Source organism: Suncus etruscus, chromosome 10 (assembly GCF_024139225.1).
Source record: "Suncus etruscus isolate mSunEtr1 chromosome 10, mSunEtr1.pri.cur, whole genome shotgun sequence".
Classification (NCBI taxonomy): domain Eukaryota; kingdom Metazoa; phylum Chordata; class Mammalia; order Eulipotyphla; family Soricidae; genus Suncus; species Suncus etruscus.
The window spans coordinates 42,014,364-42,037,176 of NC_064857.1; positions in this window are offsets into that span (position 1 = coordinate 42,014,364).

The following is a 22,813-nucleotide window of genomic DNA, read 5'->3' on the forward strand; positions in this document are numbered from 1 at the left end:
TTTGTGCTGCTGGGAATTGTTTACTTACATTCATGTTTCTCTAAGTAGATTAAAAGATCCTTAAACAGGACTGGAGTGGTAGCACAGTAGTAGGGGCTTTGCCTTGCATATGGCTGACCCAGGACAGTCACAGGTTCAATTCCCCAACATTCCATATGGTCCCCCGAGCCAGGACTGATTTCTGAGGGCAGAGCCAGGAGTAAGCCCTGAACACTGCTGGTGTGACCTTCCCCGCAAAATACCTTAAACAATTGATTATGGTTTTTTTTAGTCTGAACTTTATGTTTTTATATTTACTGACATTAAAAATTTTAAACTGGACAAATAGATTTTTATAAAGGAGATTGACAAAATATTTAGTAATAGATGTTTGATTAAAATAAAGTTGTTATGTCTTGTCTTGGAAGAGTATTTGGAAAGCATTGGCTAAATTTACTTTACTCTTTACTAATACATAAAAAAAATCTTTAAAAGATTTTGGAAATGTGGGTTAACAGTATGACATCTAGACAGTATAAAATAAAGTACAAAGATCTAGGGTATTATATAGTGAGTAGCAGTATATGACCTAGTCTACACACCTCAGGCATATGTACTAATTTAGTGGAAATCATGACCTACCTCTAGAGCCATGGGATTTAGTATTGGCGGGGAAGGAAGTGTATCATAGATAAATGAAATATAGCTGTTACATTCTGGAGATAAGATCATAATATCACATGATATCTAGAATTGTAGCCTAATTAGAGTATAACAGGATATACTACAATTCTAAGGATCATGCATAAGAAAGTACAGTCTTTATTTATCTTTACGAAATGGCAGCATGGGTGTATGTTTCATCCCACAGTATAATATTATCAACGACTACTGTTAGAAAAATTCCCTGTTGGGGAACAAATTTTACACCCCAAGTTAAGAAGTAAAATTTTACTTAGAAAGTAGATATTAGTGGTTTACTTAGTGGGAATGGAGAAATAGAGGAACTGTAAAATATTGACATAATAGCACTAATAAAATTTAAGATCTAGTGCATGGGTATCATAGAATAAAGGTAAATGGGATAAAAATATTCAATTTTCTAGTATGGATACTTTTATGAATAATGACGTCACTGAATTAGCACATAGGAAGTAAAGCAGGTTTAAAGTTTGGGTATAGGGTCGAAGAGATAGCATGGAGGTAGGGCATTTGCCTTGCCTGCAGAAGATCGGTGGTTTGAATCGCAACATCCCATATGATCCTTTGAATCTGCCAGGAGCAATTTCTGAGCATAGAGCCAGGAGTGACCCCTGAGCGCTGCTGGGTGTGACCAAAAAACCAAAAAAAAAAAAAAAAAAAAAAAAAACCAAAAAAGAAGTTTGGGAGTATAGATGAGAAATTCAGTATGCAAGTTACAAGCAGAAAAGAAATTTAAATGGATCTGTATCCATTTATATATATCCATATATTTATATATATCCATATATATATATGAATTAATAGTGCTGACACAAATTTACTACTGCTATTTTTATTGTTATTTCACACTTGCCATTAAAAACTTAATTAAAGCCATGGTGCAAAATAAACATATACACAGCAATATTTAGGAAATCCCTGAAGTCCATCTTTGGAAGCTCAGTTAAGAACCTATTCTTATAGGGGGCAGGAGAGATAGCACACAGGTAAGGCATTTGCCTTGCATGCAGAAAGACAATGGCTTGAATCCCAGCACCCCATATGGTCCCCTGAGCCTGCTGGGAGCAATTTCTGAGCTTAGAGCCAGGAGTAACCCTTGAGGGCTGCCAGATGTGATCCATAAACCAAAAAAAACAACAACAACAACAAAAAAAAACCCTCTTAGGAGAACATAGAAAGTCACCAAAAGAGTTTGTGTAGGAAGGCAACAGAAGAGGGCTGGCATGGGATTCTGAGAAGTAATAGATTTTGTCAGAGAATAATAAACATATAGTATAGCAAAGGAAGAAAAGTCAGATATTAATAGAAAAAGAATTAGGGTATGTTATGGAAACCAATATAAAATGTTTTTAAGTATAAGCAACTTGTTATCTGTAAAAGACAAATGATTAAATCAAATAAAAATTTGGATATATGTACTTAAAACAGTTAGAACAATATTACAAATGAAGTAAAATTTAGATGTATAAAGATTTTATATCACAAAATATAAAAACTTTATTCTTGGGTTTGAAGACTCAAATAGAAAATGATGGAATATAAAAATGTTTATTTAAACACAATGTGGGGAAAGCTTTTATTCAATATATATCAACTTATATAATCAATGTTACATAATCAATATATATATCATCTATGTGTATAATCAATAATATATTGATACCGCTATATTATATTTACATTGATGGGCATAAAATAAAGAGAATAAATATTCCCATCTTCAATCCTTACTTCTTTTAAATAGCAAGAATTTGCCTTTGCCAAACTGATTAAAAATATTGAATTTTAGGGCCCGACCCGATTGACAGCACAGCAGTAATTGTTTGCCTTGCACTCTGCAGACCCAAGACGAACCTGAGTTCTATTCCTGGCATTTCCATATGGTCTCCCAAGCCTGCCAGGAGTGATATCTTTGTTTTGTTTTGGGGTCACACCTGGCAGCGCTCAGGGTTACTCCTGGCTCTACACTCAGAAATCGCTCCTGGCAGGCTCGGGGGACCATATGGGATGCCAGGATTCAAACCACCACCCTTCTGCATGTAAAGCAAACGCCTTATCTCCAACCTATCTCTACGGCCCCTCCCCAGGAGTGATTTCTGAGTGCAGAAATAGGAGTAATCACTGAGAGCTTGCCGGGGGTGGCCCCCAAAACAAAACAGCAACAACAAAAGGAATATCAGAATTTTAGAATATTTAAATTGAACCACTTTAATTTATAAGAATGTTGGTTTTGATTCAATAACTCAGGTAAGAATTTTTTACTTAAATCTATAATTTAACTTATGAACCACTAGAAACTGAAGCTGAATATTCTTTGAATTTTATTTTAATTTAGGTTTTATATTATTTGATATTTTTACAGAAAATATAAAGTATAAGTGTCAGCACATATAAAGAATACTTTCATTCTGTTATTTTATATTATTATAAAATTTTATTTATTATTGTATAGTCTATTAGTCTTTCCTAAACACTAGTCATTTTATATTCCTCAAAAATTTCAAGAAGTTATTCATGGTAAAAATGTTTACTACAATATTTTTCTTTGATTGTTATTTTGGAGTTTTCCAGGACTTCATATACACAGGGAACATGCTTTAGTGTTGTCACATTCCTACTCCTGAAAACAATATATATTTTTAAGTTTAACTCTTTGAATGCTATAAAATTAAATTAAAGATTGCTGCTAAAATTGTTAATAACATCCCCAAAGACAAAAACTTCTAGCACTAGTTATTATGAGAACATTCATCAACTGAAAGGTGCTTCTTAGAGAAACATTTTCTTAAGAAATCTTAATTTCTTCTCCAGAATTGTACGATACATCTCATTTTTATAAAATTTTAAATCTTTAATATAATCATTGCTTAAAACTATTAACAAGAATGGATCATGACTATTTTAACTAACAAAGAAAAAGCAGTTTGGAGCACTTTGATAACTTATTGAAAATGCTAGTAAAATTGATTACCCCAACATACATTTCAGACATTAATAACATCACTGAGAAAAGTTGCTTGAAAATGAAACGAAACAAACTTCTAATCAAAAGACAGGATTTATACAAAGGCAGCTGCTGTATTTTATGTGTGATGTTATTTATACATCGTTGTAGAAATCCTATTCCAGTCCTGTCTCTTTTCCCCAGCTGCTGGAGAAAGGAAGGCTGTACCTACATTGGAATTTGTCTCAGAACTTTCTACCCACAGGATTTTATTCCAGCCAGACTTGTAGTACCTTGAGACTTTGCCAAGAAACAAGGGAAAAAGGATTCCTCAGATGACTGTTTTAATGCAGCAAAGAGAAGTCAAGGTTGTATATTTTCTATGGCCTAGTGTAATTCAGATCCAGAATGACTCATTCCTCTTAAGCAAGAATAAGCTTAAAAATTAGCTTATTTTCCTTTACTGCAGACTTTAATGTCAACATCAGCCAAACTAAGCAAAGGGTTCGCTTTGAGAGAAATCATGTAACAGACAGCAATGACCAGAAAAGACTCATTTGTGGGGAGTTTATCACCAAAGGGAGTTTCTAAATAGATGCCTTTTAATTTGGCACAAACTAGATTTATAGAAGTTATATATTTTTAACTGCATTTTCACCTTGATCATATAAAAATTGCTCTCAATTTATACAAGAACAATACAAGGGTGCAGAATATCTTCAAATAAACTCACTGCTATTTAAGAAATTAATAAAATACAGATCTCATCAATCATGATATAAAATGGCTCTTATTTGGTATACACAAAAGCATTGTGTTATATTAAGAATGCAGACTGTGAGGCTCACTCATCTATGTGTTTTAAGAAAAATAAAAGTCATTTTTGCAACAATCCTCAGAGACAATGAGAGGAGGTCTGGAACTTCCAGCTCACTTCATGAAGCTCACCACAAAGAGTGGTGAGTGCAGTTATAGAAATAACTACACAGAGAACTACCATAATCGTGTGAATGAATGAGGGAACTGGAAAGCCTGTCTGGAGTACAGGTGGGGGTGGGGTGGGATGGAGGGAGATTTGGGACATTGGTGGTGGGAATGTTGCACTAGTGAATGGGGGTGTTCTTTACATGTTTGAAACCTAATCACAATCATATTTTAATCAAGATGTTTAAATAAACAAAAAAATAAAATAAAAAAAGAATGCAGACTGTGAATTCTGGAGTGGTAGTACAGTGGGTAAAGCTCTTGCTTTGCACATGGTCAGAGTTCTTTTTTTTTTTTTTGGTGGTGTTGGGAAGCTGAGCCACACCCGGTGGTGCTCAGGGTTTACTCCTGGCTCTGAGCTCATAAATCACTCCTGGCAGGCTTGGGGAACCATATGGGAATGCCAGGGATTGAATCTGGGTTCGTCCTGGGTCATCAGTGTGCAAGGCAAATGCCCTACCACTGTACTATCACTCCACCACCCAAACCCAAGTTCTATCCCCAGCATCCCATATGGTGTCCTGAGTCCTGTTATAGACAGATATAACCCCCGAGCATCTCTGGGGGTTGACCCCTCCCAATAAAAATATAACAAAAAAAATAATAATGTGATGTTCCATTTCATCCCTACAAAAAAGGAATTATAGGCCAATAATAATCCCACATCTGGGGAGCAGAACTTTCTTTTTTAATGTAAAAAATTGTAAAAGTGCTTTAAAAAATGATAGAGGTATAAGACAAAGCAATGGAAACCATATGGAAAGGGTCTGAGTCCAAAATACAGGACCACAATAATGAAGGATATAGTTTCAAGACATTAGAGAAAACATGTATTTATTCATTACATTGTTATCAAGGATAAATAAATGGGGATATAACTAAATAGAATAAGTAATAGACAGTGAATTTTAAGCTCGTACAAGATGGAAAATCAAATGTTAAATCAGAAATGGAATCAGAAAACATGATTTTGCATCATTCCAGGGAAAGATGAGACCAATTAAGAATCATAAATGAATGATAAATTTGGTAAAAATTTATATGAGAAGATAATTATCATGATCATTAATGACATCATTAATGATAGTTAACAAAGCAATAAGAGAATTGAACAATGTACTGGCTCTGTAATAAAAAACCACATCACTCTGAAAACAACTCTGGATGTTACTTGAATTTAAATATTAGGCTTGAGAGTGGCCAACATTACTTATGCACCAATCACCAATCACACATGACCATGAAAGGATATCAAACCAAAAAAAAAAAGAAGAGAGAGAGAGAGAGAGAGAGAGAGAGAGAGAGAGAGAGAGAGAGAGAGAGAGAGAGAGAAACTTTATTCTAGTGAAAAGTCAGGTTTTTTTTCCACAAAAATGCTAACATCTGTGGCCAAAACTTGATAGCACAGCAGGTAGGGTGTTTGCTTTGCATAGGGCCTACCCAGGTTTGATCCCCAGTATCCCATATGGTCCCCATTGGCTTGCCAGATGTAACTTCTGAGTGCAGAGGAGTAACCTCTGAGGGGCACCAGGTGTGGCCCCAAAACAAAAACAAAATGTTAACATCAGAAACAGCAAATATCAGAATGTTTTTGATTAAAGAGAATTAAAGGGAATACACCATAAATGGAAAATTGATTCTAAAGTTAACTATGTAGGGGCAGGAGAGATAGCACAGTGGTAGGGCATTTGTCTTGTATGCGGCTGACCCAGGATGGAAGTGGTTTGAATCCAGGCATCTATATGGTCCTGCAGCCTGCCAGGGGTGATTTCTGAGTGCAGAGCCAAGAGTAACCCTTGTGTACTTCTGGGTGTGGCCCAAAGACCAATCAATCTTAAATAAAGTTAAAAATAATTTTAATTATGTAAGAAGAAATGAACATTTCAACATTTTTGTTTCAACTGAAAAAAAATTCAAACACATTAGATTTTGTCAAAGTATTCTAACCAGTTGGTTAGTTTAGAGTGGGTAATTAAATATAGGATGTATACCATGAAATATTTAAAAGAAAAACCTGATATATTCAATTTATTTTGAAGTGACTCGGTAAATTAAACATACACACACTTAAATATGTTCACACACAATGAGGCAATTAATATTTTGGGAAATTCTGAATTTGAATAAAAGGTATATATATATATGTGTGTACATATCTTTGTGAGTAGCATTCTAAGGGAAACATATGTGGTACCCGAATGCATATTGGGTTGGCTATGTGGAAGGCAAATGCCCTACTTGATGCAATATCATCAGGGCCCACAATTATGTCTTTTTCATATTTTTGTAATATTTCCATTGTGCGTTTTGTGCCATTTTCCGTAACTGTAAAATTATTTCTATATACAAATGTTTTTAAGTTTTTTTTCTAGATCTCAGATGATAGTGACAAGAACTATAAAGTTCCTAAAATCTAATTATAATTGAAATGAGAAAATCCAATATGTGTCTATCTAAAAACAATCATCATATGTAATGACTTTAAATTATCTCATATTCTCATTTTGATAGATTTGATTTTGTTATTAAGTTTTCTGAGTGCTATCTAGAGTTAAGTTTTTTGTTTGGTTTATTTTGTTTTGTGTTATGGGCTACACCTGGCGGTACTCAGTAGTTACTCCTGTTTTTTTGTGCTCAGGAATCATTCCTGTCAGGCTCAGGGAGCCATATGGAATGCCAGAAATCAAACTATGTTGGCCATGTGTAAGGAACATACTATATTCTCATTAAACTACTATGCTATCACTCCAGCCCTCAGATAAAGTTAAGTTTTATGAGTGCTAAACAATATCCAAAATATATCTATATATCTCTATCTTGAATTTTAGCCCTTTTTCAGATATGTGATGAGTGAATATTCACTTCCAATTTACAGGATTTTTTTTTATATTCTAGTTATAATTTCTTTTGTAGCCCCAGGACTTCTTAAATTGGTATAGTCCCATTTTGCCTATGTATGTTTTTGTTCATTAAATAATTTAATAGACAATTTAATTTATATTGATTTTTTGTTTGCTTGTTTTTGGGGGGCTACACTGGTGATGCTCAGAGGTTGCTCCTGGCCATGTGCTCAGAAATCACTGCTGGTTTGGAGGATCCTATGGGATGCAGGGGAATAGAACCGCATCCGTCCTAAGCTAGTGTGTGCAAGGCAGATGCCTTACCACTTTGCACCAACACTCCACTCCTTGATTAATATTACTTAAAAACTGAAATTCCTTGCCTCAATGATGGTTTCTTTCAGATACTTATAGGACAGTGTTTTATTTATAATTATTTACCAGGGAGTATAAATGTGGACAATTCTCAGCCAGTTATTACCAACACCCAGTGTAAAGAATTAAGAATGGAAGACAATAGAATTTGGCCTATATATTAAATTGAAAGGACCAAATTTGGTCTTATTTTGGGGGAAAGGCATATCCATTTGTGCTCAAGGATTATTCCTGGAAAGTTGTGGAATCATATAGAGAGCTAGGGATCTAACTTAGTTCTGAACACCTGTTCTTCAACTGCAATTTCTGAAAAATTATATGGACTTGTGGTGTTCACATTTTTGAACAAGGATAATAATCTGATGTTAAATGCTGAGTATGATAAATAAACACAGGTAAACACAGATTTGTGAATGAATAAACTAGGTCAACCTTGAGAGCAAACACTAGCCCTAAAATTGAGATTTTAAACCTGAGATGTTCAAAATATATGAATATCTGCAGGTTATAATAACTTTAGTTATAGTTGGAAAAATTCTAGGTCAGGAATTAGACCTGAAAATCAAAATGATAACTAGAAATGAAGGCAACTATTTTTCTATTTAGGATCCCATCACACTCGTCATATCTTGAAAATACACATCTCACCCATCACAGGCATTTGATGTGTCTTTATTTCTACCACGTATGCATAATCATTCCCTTAGTAGGTGTGCAAATAGACTTGTAGGTGTGCAAATAGACTTGTACTTTTTCTGTATATGGTCTTTACTCAGAACCTCAGCTTTCTTTCGAATTTTTGCTATTCTACTGTTCAGACTGGCATACCTGTCAGTGGCTCATACTGTAGGGAGGTGTACTTGGGTTTACAACTTCTATTTTGCAATAGAAGCAATATTATGCTTCTCATGAGCCCAGGTCAGCTGTAAGATGTACCCCAAGGGAAGCTAACTAGAAGCTGTTGCATTTTCTTTTTTTTTTTTTTTTTTTTTGGTGGGGGTGTGTCACACCCGGCAGTGCTCAGGAATTACTCCTGGCTATCTGCTCAGAAATAGCTCCGGGCAGGCACAAGGGACTATAGGGGATGCCAGGATTCGAACCAACCACCTTAAGTCCTGGATCTGCTGTTTGCAAGGCAAACACTGCTGTGCTATCTCTCTGGCCCCTGCATTTTCTTTTGTTTTGGATTGAAGCTACACCTAATAGTGTCCATGTGTTACTCTATGCTCAGGGCCTAGAGGTGGTTTCTGGTAGTGAACAGGAATGATTTTGTGCTGAGGATCAAATTTAGGGCTTGTGCATGCAAGACATTTGTTCCATCATGTTAAGTCTATCTATTCAATCCTAGCAATTCTTCTCACAGGCTTTTACCCTTTGATAAACTATGCAATATTATAAAAATTAATGAAATTTTTGAAGCAAGCTGGATTATAAAAAAAATCATATTCTGAGATCCTATCTGTTGCCCTGTTCTGACCATTTGGAGTTGCTTTTATGCCCAACTGTTGCATATAATCTACTTCTGTCACACTACCAAAGCATGTGAAAATAGTTTTATGGTTCAAATAAGCTAGGTTTCATGTTGTTTGGAATTAAAGAAAATTACATAACTTTAGTCACACATACACATAGATACATTCACACATACATTCATGAATCTGATTCATGATCTGGCTGACAGGTTTAAATTTTCTGTAAAACCTTTTGGTTCTTCATAAAGATTTCTAAATGAGAAAATAATTCTATTATGTGGAAAATATTTTTTGATCATTATTTGTTCTTTTCTTCCATTTTATGTTAGTTTCTTTTCCAGACTTAGAATGAATAACTAAATGAATGAGTGAAAAGAGAGGACAATTCCTTAGGTATCCATCTTAAGCTTTCTGGCAGGCATTTTTTTTTTTTAACAAAAAGGCATATAACAAAAGAAAACAAATTTTAAGTACCTGCAATTCAGATCACATGGAAGAAACATAAAACAAAGAGTAACTCAATGTGGCAGCTTGGAATTAGAGTTTATATAGCATATTCAACAAAGAATCATAAATCTGAAGAGAAATGACAGGACAAAGAAAATATTTTTACTTTCAAAAGGATGGCAAACTATCAAACATAAAAATATGAACTAATGAAGGAAAGTTGTTTTTCAAATTCCTCTGATGCATTCTCTAAGGTGGCAAAAGTCCATCCCTAGGAAAGGAGAATTTATATACTACATCTGGGCAGAAATGAGGAGCTTCTGTTTTTATGTTTCCTAATTTTTTTTCAGCTCAGTTCAATTTTTATGACCAAGTGATATCTGGGGAAGCTATGTTCTGTGAAAGAAGAGGAGAGGAGAGGAGAGAAGAGAGGATGCCAGAGAAAGGAAGAAAGAGGCTTGTAGGGTAGTGAAGAGTAGAGGAAAGGAAGTCAGGGAGGGGAAGGAAGGGGAATGGAGGGTGTAAGAGGAAAGGGAAGGAGAGGGGAGAAGAGGAGAGGAGAGGAGGAGAGAGGAGGGGAGGAGAGGGGAGAGGAGGGGAGAGGAGAGGAAGGGGAGTGGAGGTGAGGGGGAAGGGAAGAGAAGGGAAGGAGAGGAGAGGGAAAAGGGAAGGGGAGGGGAGGAGAGAAAAGGAGAGCAGAAAAGAGGAGAGGAGAGGAGAGGAGAGGGGAGGGGAGGGGAGGGGAGGAGAGGGGAGGGGAGGGAAAGGGGGAGAATGGGAAGGGGAGTGGAGGGGAGGTGAAAGGGAAGGGAAGAAGAGGAGAGGGGAAAGGCAAGGGGAGGGGAGGAGAAGAGAGGGGAAGGGAAGAAATGGAGGAATGGAAAGGGAGGGGAGGGAAAGAAAAGAAAGGGGAAAGAGGGGAATGAAAAGAAAGGGGAGGATAGGGGAAAGGGAATGAAAAAAAGATGAGAAAGGGAAGGAAGGGGAGGAGAGGGGAAAGGGAATGGAAGGGGGGAGGGGAGGAGAGGGGAGGAGAGGAAAGGAGAGGAGAGCAGAGTGATGAGGGAGGAGAAGGGAAGGGGGAAGAGAGGGGAAGGGAGAAGAGAAGGGAGGGGAGAGGAGAGAGGAGGGAAGGGGAAAGGGGAGGGGAGAGAAGAGGGGAGAGGAGTAGTATGAGGGGAGGGGAGAGGAGAGGGGAGGAGTAGGATGAGGGGAGGAGAAAGGAAGAGTAAAAGGAAGGGAGAAGAAAAGTAAGGGAGTGGCGAAGAAAGTGGAGGCAGGCAAGGAGGAGAGGGAGGATGGAGGAGTAGGAGAAGGGGAAGGGAGGGAAAGATAGAGAAGGGGAGAGGAGAGGTGAGTAGAATAGAGGAAAAGAGAGAGGGTTGAAGAGGAGAGGGAGGGAGAGAGGGGAGGAGAGGAGAAGGAGTGGGATGGGGAGGAGGGAAAAGAGGAGAGAAGAGAATATTACACATTGCAATAAAGAATAATTAAGGCTTTGTTTCATCCTTGGATTTGAACTATATTTATATTCCTTGTATGCTAGGAAATTCTATGAAATGTTAGTATAAAACTTTTTAAACTTGCTCTTCATTTGTGTTCAAAGCATTTTACTGATTAGTCATAGAATATTAATACAAAATTTCCCAACCAAATGAAAGTCAAATGAGAAACATAAAAGCTAGTGAAAAGTTTTTGATACAAGTATCTTATTTAAAATAATTATTGACATGACCATCGATATCAAATAAGGGGAAATTAGAAATTGAGATGTTTTGCAGTTTTATTTGATGAATCAACTCACTTGATGTGAAGTAGCATGCTATTCCACTTTTTTAATGTGATGGCTTCAGGAAGGACTTCATTGCTGCTATCACTTACCCAGAGGACCCCACGTTCAAAGATTTTCAGTACTTCCAAGGACAAGGCTTGCAATGAATGTCTTGCAGAAGAACGTGTTGCAAACACGAATAGGTTTCAGTGATATGCAGTTGTGAAAATAATAAGTGAATGAGAAATTTTCATTCATTCACTGTATGATTCCTGATAATATGTAATTGCTAAATTTCACTGTAATAAACTGTGTGATGAATGATGCAGTGAAGATCATAAATGGGAATTCAGTGAAGCAGTGAACTTTGATTATTCACAACTCCATTTGAGAGTATGTAAGCACACTCAACATCAGTGCCTCCTTCTCCTTGTAGAAAGGAGATGATTATTAAAAGAAGGTTCTTTAATGCCTTCTTGAATGGAGGAAAGAAGTAAAGCAGTTTTCTGAGATCAAAACATTGCTATATTGAGTCTTTGTTGTATAAAGAATAGATGGCTGAACTTACAGACTTGTTTTTGTTTTTTTTTTACAAGAAACAAAATCTTGCTTCAGGGATTTGAACAGATATTTTTACACTGAGAAATAAGATGGATGTGTCTAAAAATAACCTGATTCTTTAGGATAGTTGTATACAAGAAGAAGAGATAGAAAAGTTTTTACCTTTGCAATAATTATTATTGCTTCTGAAATCAATCAGAAAATTATATTTAACATACATATCAACATTAAAGGGTACTTCAATCAGTGTTACCCTGAAAATGAAGATTTCCATAAATATAACTGCTGGATTCAAAATTTCCTTATGGAACATAGTAACTCATGCAATCTTAATGCTGTGAAGCAAAAAAAAATTGATCTAATATTTTGTTGTCTATGGTATTTAAACAAAATGTAATAATTGTCTTGAATTTTAATAGCATGAGGAAATGAATATCCATCTCTCAGAAACAAATTTATTACATTGTTGATCATATTTCAAATGCCTATTAGTGTAAAAAGATTTGTTATCCCTTTCAATGCTATAAACCAAAGACATGTAATGGATATCAATGTAGGGCTATGTCTCTCTAAATAATAATGCAGACATTCTTTTCAAATATCTTCAGAGAAACAGCAACAGAGTTTGCATTAACAATATATTTGTTAAAAACTTTATATTTATTTATTGATTGGTTGTTGGGCCACACCTAGCAGTGCTCAAGGGTAACTCCTGGCTCTGCACTCAGAAATCTCCCTGGGAGGCTGGGGGGTCATATGGGATGCCATGAATTGAACCAGTCCCTCCAGGGTTGGCCGCATGCAAGGCAAATTCCCTATAGCTGTGCTATCTCTCCGGCCTTGCATTAACAATATTTGATTAAATGATGGTTGTTCAAAAGTTCAAGACTTTTTATTAGATTTTTGTTTGCTTTCTTGGAAATTTAAAGAACACTAGAGACTCTAGTTTATAATATTATATGTTAAAGAATAATGCACAGAATTCTGCTATGAATAATATATTTTTATGTCTGTACTAATGGTATATGAGGTCTGATTTTTTCTGTTTTTGTTTTTGTTTTGTTTTTGGGTCACACCCAGAAGCGCTCAGGGGTTACACCTGGCTCTATCCTCTACCCTCCTGACAGGCTGGGGGACCATATAAGATGCCAGGATTGAAACCACCATCCTTCTCATGCAAGGCAAATGACCTACCTCCATGTTATCTCTTCAACCCGAGGTCTGATATTGTTATCAATTATAAAAATGCAGAAAACTATTAATTGATTATCCATTTATTAAATGTCTCCATTTTATTAGCACTTTTATCTTCATATTTCTTTAATCCTTCTTCCCTGCTCACTATATTCTTCCTTTTCACGAAAGGGTAGGTGTAAATAATGAAAGTAAAATGCACCAGTTAAGAGACACAGAGTGGCTAAATGGATCAAAAAACTCAATCCAACCTTCTGCTGCCTACAAGAAACGAACCTGAATAGTCAGAACAAACATAGACTCAAAATAAAAGGCTGGAGAAAAATTATCCAAGCAAACAACACCCATAAAAAAACTGGAGTGGCCATACTAATATCAGATAATGCAAACTTTATACTCAGGAAGGTTGTAAGGGACAAAGATGGACATTTTATATTAATCAAGGGGTACGTAGAGCAGAAAGAATTCACTCTCCTAAACATATATGCACCGAATGAGGGGCCAGCAAAATATTTAATACAACTGTTGACAAATCTGAAAAATAATATCAACAACAACACAATAATTGTGGGGGACCTTAACACGGCTTTGTCAACACTGGATTGGTCAACCAGACTGAAACCCAACAAGAATATACTAGACCTGAGGAGAGAAATGGAAGAAAGAGGCCTAGTGGATATATATAGGACACTCCATCCCCAGAAACCTGGATACACATTCTTCTCCAATGTACATGGGACATTCTCCAGGATAGACTACATGCTGGCACATAAAACATACCTCCATAAGATCAAGAGGATAGAAATTTTGCAGACTACCTTCGCTGACCACAAGGCTCTGAAATTATTTGTGAACTCCAAAGGGACTCAGAAGAAACACTTTAACACCTGGAAGTTAAACAGCCTCATACTCAATAACCAGTGGGTCCGAGATGAAATCAAGGAGGAAATCGAAAGTTTCCTGGAAACAAATGACAATAAAGACACAAACTCTCAGAACTTATGGGACACAGCAAAAGCAGTACTGAGAGGAAAATTTATAGCTTTGCAAGCACACATCAGGAAGGAAGAAGGAGCTTACCTGAGTAGCTTAATGACACAGCTAATAGAACTAGAAAATGCTCAACAAAAGGACCCAAGAATAGGAAGACAGAAGGAAATAACAAAGCTGAGAGCAGAAATCAACGAAGTGGAAACTCAAAAAACAATCCGAAAGATCAACGAAAGCAGAAGTTGGTTCTTTGAAAAAATAAACAAGATTGATAGACCACTGGCAAACCTAACAAAGAAAGAGAGAGAGAGAGAGAAACTTGATAACTCATATCAGGAATGAAAAAGGAGAGATCACTACTGATATGACAGAGATTCAAAGGGTAATCAGAAACTACTTTGAAAAACTCTACGCCACTAAAAATGAGAACCTGGAAGAAATGGATAAATTCTTGGACTCTTATAATCTTCCACGGTTGAAGGAAGAGGATGTAGCATATCTAAAAACCCCCATCACCATTGATGAAATTAAAACAGTAATCAAATGTCTGCCGAAAAACAAAAGCCCAGGTCCAGATGGATTCACTAATGAATTCTATCAAACTTTCCAAGAGGAACTACTGCCAATCTTGGCAAGACTCTTTCATGAAATTGAACAAACAGAAACACTTCCAAATAGCTTTTATGAAGCCAACATCACCTTGATACCTAAACCAGACAGAGACGCTACCAAAAAAGAAAATTACAGACCAATATCACTGATGAATGCAGATGCAAAGATCCTCAACAAAATTCTGGCAAATAGGATTCAACGCCTCGTTAAAAAGATCATCCACTACGATCAAGTAGGTTTCATCCCAGGAATGCAAGGCTGGTTTAACATCCGTAAATCTATCAACATAATACACAACATCAATAACAAGAAAAATAAAAACCACATGATCATATCAATAGATGCAGAGAAAGCATTTGATAAGGTCCAACACCCATTCTTGATCAAAACTCTCAGCAAGATGGGAATGGAGGGAACCTTTCTCAATATAGTGAAGGCCATCTACCACAAGCCAGTGGCAAATATTATCCTCAATGGAGAAAAACTGAAAGCCTTCCCTCTAAATTCTGGCACAAGACAAGGCTGTCCTCTCTCACCACTCCTATTCAACATAGCACTGGAAGTACTTGCTATAGCGATTAGGCAAGAAAAGGATATCAAGGGAATCCAGATAGGAAAGGAAGAAGTCAAGCTCTCACTGTTTGCAGATGACATGATACTCTACTTAGAAAACCGTAAAGACTCTATCAAAAAGCTTCTAGAAACAATAGACTCATATAGCAAGGTGGCAGGCTACAAAATTAACACACAAAAATCAATGGCCTTTCTATACACCAATAGTAATAAGGATGAAATGGACATTAAGAAAACAACCCCATTCACAATAGTGCCACACAAACTCAAATATCTTGGAATCAACTTGACTAAATATGTGAAGGACCTATACAAAGAAAACTATAAAAATCTGCTCCAAGAAATAAGAGAGGACACACGGAAATGGAAACGCATACCCTGCTCATGGATTGGCAGGATTAACATCATCAAAATGGCAATACTCCCCAAGGCATTATACAGATTTAATGCCATCCCTCTAAAGATACCCATGACATTCTTCAAAGAAGTGGATCAGACACTTTTGATATTCATTTGGAACAATAAACACCTTCGAATAGCTAAAGCAATCATTGGGAAAAAGAATATGGGAGGAATTACTTTCCCCAAATTTAAACTGTACTACAAAGCAACAGTTATCAAAACAGCATGGTATTGGAATAAGGATAGGTCCTCAGATCAGTGGAATAGGCTTGAATACTCAGAAAATGTTCCCCAGACATACAACCACCTAATTTTTGATAAAGGAGCAGGAAATCCTAAATGGAACAAAGAAAGCCTCTTCAACAAGTGGTGTTGGCACAATTGGATAGCCACTTGCAAAAAATTGAACTTAGACCCCCAGCTAACATCATGTACGAAGGTAAAATCCAAATGGATGAAAGACCTCGATATCAGACCCGAAACCATAAGATATATAGAACAGCACATAGGCAAAACACTCCAGGACATTACAGGCATCTTCAAGGAGGAAACTGCACTCTCCAAGCAAGTGAAAGCAGAGATTAACAGATGGGAATATATTAAGCTGAGAAGCTTCTGCACCTCAAAGGAAATAGTGCCCAGCATACAAGAGCCCCCCACTGAGTGGGAGAAACTATTCACCCAATACCCATCAGATAAGGGGCTAATCTCCAAAATATACAAGGCACTGACAGAACTTTACAAGAAAAAAACATCTAACCCCATCAAAAAATGGGGAGAAGAAATGAACAGACACTTTGACAAAGAAGAAATACACATGGCCAAAAGACACATGAAAAAATGTTCCACATCACTAATCATCAGGGAGATGCAAATCAAAACAACGATGAGATACCACCTCACACCCCAGAGAATGGCACACATCACAAAGAATGAGAATAAACAGTGTTGGCGGGGATGTGGAGAGAAAGGAACTCTTATCCACTGCTGGTGGGAATGCCGTCTAGTTCAACCTTTATGGAAAGCGATATGGAGATTTCTCCAAAAACTGGAAATCGAGCTCCCATACGATCCAGCTATACCACTCCTAGGAATATACCCTAGGAACACAATAATACAATACAAAAACCCCTTCCTTACATCTATATTCATTGTAGCACTATTTACCATAGCAAGACTCTGGAAACAACCAAAATGCCCTTCAACAGACGAATGGCTAAAGAAACTGTGGTACATATACACAATGGAATATTATGCAGCTGTCAGGAGAGATGAAGTCATGAAATTTTCCTATACATGTATGTACACGGAATCTATTATGCTGAGTGAAATAAGTCAGAGAGAGAGAGAAAAACGCAGAATGGTCTCACTCATCTATGGGTTTTAAGAAAAATGAAAGACACCCTTGTAATAATAATTTTCAGACACAAAAGAGAAAAGAGCTGGAAGTTCCAGCTCACCTCAGGAAGCTCACCACAAAGAGTGATGAGTTTAGTTTGAGAAATAACTACATTTTGAACTCTCCTAATATTGAGAATGTATGAGGAAAATGGAGAGCCTGTCTAGAGTACAGGCGGGGGTCGGGTGGGGCGAAGGGAGACTTGGGACATTGGTGATGGGAATGTTGCACTGGTGATGGGTGGTGTTCTTTACATGACTGAAACCCAAACACAATCATGTATGTAATTAAGGTGTTTAAATAAATTAAAAAAAAATAAATCATACGTATTTAAAAAAAAAAAAGAAAGTAAAAGATCAAACTTGCATTATTTCTGTCTTCCCTGACTTCTCATTTAAGTAGGCAAGTATACTAACTTTGATCAGAATGAAGCTGAACTCTCCTCCGATTTTTAGGCCCACTTATAATTTAACCAATATCTTTCCTCTTGCAAGTGTCTTCTCCATCAACAAATTTGTCCTCTCCATTGCCATCTATATTCCCCACCCTAGATCTACATCTATCTCAGTTCACCTCTGTACACATTCCTCACAATATAATCATTCTCTCCTATCCCCTATTTTTTTGGTTTTTGGTTTTTGGGTCACACTCGGCAGTGCTCAGGGATTACTCTTGGCTCTATGCTCAGAAATCACCCTAGCAGGCACGGGGGGGTCATATGGGATGCCGGGATTCAAACCCCCATCCTTCTGCATGCAAGGCAAATGCCTTACCTCCATGCTATCTCTCCAGCCCCTCCCCTATATTTTTTAAACCCTAAAAAATAACAACTAAAGCTACCCAAGTATCATGTTAGTCTCCTTGCTACTTTCCTTCAGAGCAAATATCTACAAATTTCTGTTTATATTTGCTGTAATCATCTATTTTTCACCTTCTCCTTTTAGACAATCTATTTTTGTTTTATCCCTTCCACTACCAAACCCATTGTCAAGATTACAAACTACTCTTGTATTTCCAAATCTAAAACTCAGATATTGACATCATATTTCTTATTTTATTTATAGATTATTTAACTGTGTATTCTTTGTTTTTTTTGTAAGATGTTCTTCATTAGTTTCCACAACATCATGATTTCTGATAGTATTGCTCTCAGTTTTCATAACTTGAGACTTTTCTTAGCTATAGCAAGTATATTAATTCTATCTTCATCTAAGAATTTTACCCTCAATTTCATATTCATTTATCAGGTACATTTTTTTGTTGTTTGGGCCACACCCAGTGATGCTTGGGGGTTACTCCTGGCTATGTGCTCAGATATCGCTCCTGGCTTGGGGTACCATATGGGATGCAGGGGAATCAAACTGCGGTCAGTCCTAGGGCGATGCAGAAAAGACAAACTCATTACCACTTGCGTCATTGCTCCAGCCCCTATCATATACTTTCTATCTAAATTTGCCATAAGCATAAAAATTATACAAAACATATATGTAACCCCATCATCAAAAAACTTACTTTGCCCCAATGGTTATTTCCTTTGGTTTATTTCTTTTAAGATCATATCTGACAGGTCTCAGGACTTACCTCTGGCTCTTCACTCAGTGATCCACTCCTTGTGAGCAGCAGGAACCATAAGGATATTGAGGTTCAGCCACATGTAAATCAAAAACCCTACCCACTATACTATTGCTTCTGGACCTCCAATATTTTATTTCTTAAGAAATAAAATGTGGGGGCCGGAGAAATAGCATGGAGGTAAGGTGTTTGCCTTTTATGCAGGAGGTCATCAGTTCGAATCCCAGCGTGCCATATGGTCCCCCGTGCCTTCCAGGATCAATTTCTGAGTCTGGAGCCAGGAATAACCCCTGAGCATTGCCGGGTGTGACCCAAAAACCACACACACACACACACACACACACATACACACACACACACACACAAGAAATAACATGTGGGGCCGGTGAGGTGGTGCTAGAGGTAAGGTGTCTGCCTGGCAAGCGCTAGCCAAGGAAGGACCGTGGTTCGATCCCCCGGCGTAAGGTCCCCCAAGCCAGGGGCAATTTTTGAGCGCTTAGCCAGGAGTAACCCCTGAGCATCAAACGGGTGTGCCCCCCCAAAAGAAATAAAATGTGGGGATAATATTAAAAAGTTTTGATTATAGCTATTTCTGACCCCAATAATTCTCCACTTTTTAAATATCACCATAATCTATTATATTGAGTGGTAGCTTATATTATGATTGATAGAAAGCACTATTTTAATTATTGCTATAATATTTAACATTTATTAATATCTATATGTATAGTAAATTAAATTTGTATATAACAGATATATAGTGAAGTAAAACACTATAGCAAGTGAAGTGGATATTAAGTAATAATAATTGTTCTTAGCCTTCTGAACATTAAAGTAAGACAATTCATATCTAATAAGTGCTCATACTACTCACATACATGATTGAGATTGTACTAAATTGACATAAATTGTTATATTTATTTTTTTGTAATCTGCATTCAGTGTGAGTTTTTCTGTTATATACTGCCAATGAATGGGAATTTATAAAGAATAACTTACTTGCTAATAAAAATCATAGATTTAATACAACAAGCATAGCATATATTTATTTCCATGTCATAAAACTTTGCTATTTCATACTCAACATTTTTGTTTATTTTGAGCCCACAGCTAATCTCGCGCAGTACCTATTCCAGATGTGTTTCTGGGAGTGAAAGTGGAAGGGGAAGGGTCATTCTTGGTGGTGCTTGGGGACTTGAGCCTTAGAATGTAAATAATGTGTACTCAATTAGAAGATAATTTGCTCTGTTACTCCAGTTTTCACAAGTAACATTTCTTCCTGGTAATTATTTTTACTTTTCAAAATAAATCTTTTAATTGAATCACCATGAGATACACACTTAAGAAGTTGTTCATGATTGAATTACCGTCATACAATGTCCAACACCCTTCACTGGTACATATATTCCTACCATATTTCCCTGCTCTCCCCACTGCCTGCCTTTATGGCAGACACTTTTCTTTTTTTCTTCCTCTTTTTTTCTTTTAGACACTGTGGTGTAAAATATTGTTACTGGTGTCATACATATCATTTTTACCTCCTTTCATCACTCAATTCTTGTCCATGGTGTTAATTTCCAACTATCACTGTCATAGCAGTCCCTTCTCTGTCCTAACTGCACTTACCAGCTATTAATAGCAAACTTCCTACCATAGTCTGGTCCTCCTGGTCTTCATTTCTATTGTCTTTGGATATTATTTCTGTATTATCTGGATTTTATATCCTACAAATGAGTTGGAAAAACCTATACATATTTCTTTTCTTTAACTCATTTCACTCAGCATAACACTCCATATCCATTTATGTATAAGTAAATTTCATGGCTTTATTTTTTCTATCAGCAGCATAGTACTCTATTGAATAGATATATCATGTTTTCTTTATATACACATTTGTTCTTGTGCAGCTATGTTGCTTTCGGGTTCTGGCTATTGTAAATAGTACTTGTATGAATATAGGAGTGCTGATGCCTTTTGTGCATTGTGTTTTTGAGACCTTGTGTATAAACCCAGGAGCAGGGAACCCAATTTCCAGAGTTTTTGAGGAATGTCCATATTTTTTCCAAAAAGTTTGACCAGACTACATTTTAACAAAGAGAATGAGACTCCCTTTTTTCCTTCCCAGTTCTGCACTAGAATATGTTTGTTTTTTTCTTTGTTTTTTTCTTTTGTTTTGTTTTGATATGCGCCATTCTCTATGAGGCCAGATGATTTCTCATTGTTGTTTTGATTTACATCTCCCTGATGAGTAATCATGTGGAGCACTTTTTTTTTGGTGCTTTTGGCCAAGTGTATTTCTTCTTTAAGATAATTTTGGTTCATTTTTGCTCGTTTTTTATGGTGTTACATTTTTTTCCTGGTAAACTCAGTGCTTTATATGTCTTAGATATTAACCCCTTATCAGATTGGTATTGGCTGAGTAATTTATTCCAATTCATTGTTAGTCTTTGTATCATAGTCACTATTTCCTTTGAGCTACAGAAGTTTAGTCAGTTCCATTTGTTTATCTTTGCTTCCACTTTCCTGGCCAATGTGTTTCATCCTTGAAGATACCTTTAGCTTCAATGTCATGGAGAGATTTCTATTTTGCTTCAGATATAAATCTATCAAAAATAACATAAGGAAAAATAGTAACTGGGCCAGAGTGGTGGTGCAAGCAGTTAGGTATCTGTCTTGCACATGCTAACCTAAGACAGACCACGGTTCAATCCCATATGGTCTCCCAAACCAAAAGCTATTTCTGAGCCATAGCCAGGAGTAACTCCTGAGCATCACCAGGTGTGACCTCCCCAATAAAAAAGAAAAAAGAGTGATTAAAAATAACAGATCTTGAGAGAAATGGCATATTATAAATTTTAAAAGAATAAAATAAAATAAATATTTATTAAATAAATTACAGTTGAGGAACCTAAGAGATAATATAGGGAGTTAGGAGATTCTCTTGCAACTCCTGTTCAATTTTTATTTTATTTATTTATTTATTGGAGTTTTTTTTTTTGGGGGGGGTGCACACCTGGTGACGCTCAGGGCTTACTTCTGACTATGTGCTCAGAAATCTCTCCCAGTTTGGGGGACCAAATGGGATGCCAGAGGATCAAACTGCGGTCCATCCTAGGCTAGCGCAGAGAAGACAGGCGCCTTATTGCTTTGCGCCACCACTCTGGCCCCTCCTGTTCAATTTTATTACCACATATGGTCCTCATGACAGCCAGGAGTGATCTCTATGTAGAGTCAAATTAAACCCTGAATACACTCAGCGACACAATAATATCAAAGATTTTGTTGTTTCCTTCTCATGACTGGAGATATCAAGCAGACAAAATACAATAAAGATATTGAAGTGGTTTTGGAATAACTAGACCTAACTACCATGAATAAAACTTTCCACATCTAAATGCCAAGTACATATTCTTTTCCCAGCACTGCCAGGAGTGAAACTTAAGTAGGGAGTTAGGATAAGCACTGAGCACCACCAGGTGTGGCCTTTCATAAAAAGGTAAACTAGAAAATATTGACTCAAAAAGTAACTTTGCAGAAATATTTAAAAGGCACAAGCGCTGAAAGTGGAAGTGTTCAGGTTCTTGGTTTACAAAAAATTCTGGTGCAATTTAGGAATTAATCCATTGAGTTCTAGACTAAAAAGATATTGGATTTTATCATTTTAATTTAAAGCAAAAACCATGTAGACATAAATGTATTTGGCAAATGGCAATAATTTTTAATATAAATGAATTTATCTCCAGTGATCCTTGAACATGAACTGAGACAAGTTATATATAATATTATATATTACATATAAATATATTACTGTATATAAAATACATTATTAAATAGGAGATAAATCTAACATATATAATTATTTAGTCTATATATAATTACATATATATAACCCTCCTGAGCCTTTAGTGTAAAATTTTTCTAATCATAGAATTTTAGACAGTCTATTAGTTGACAATTTCTCAGTTTCATCTCATACATTCTTTTTTCTCTATGCTCTTT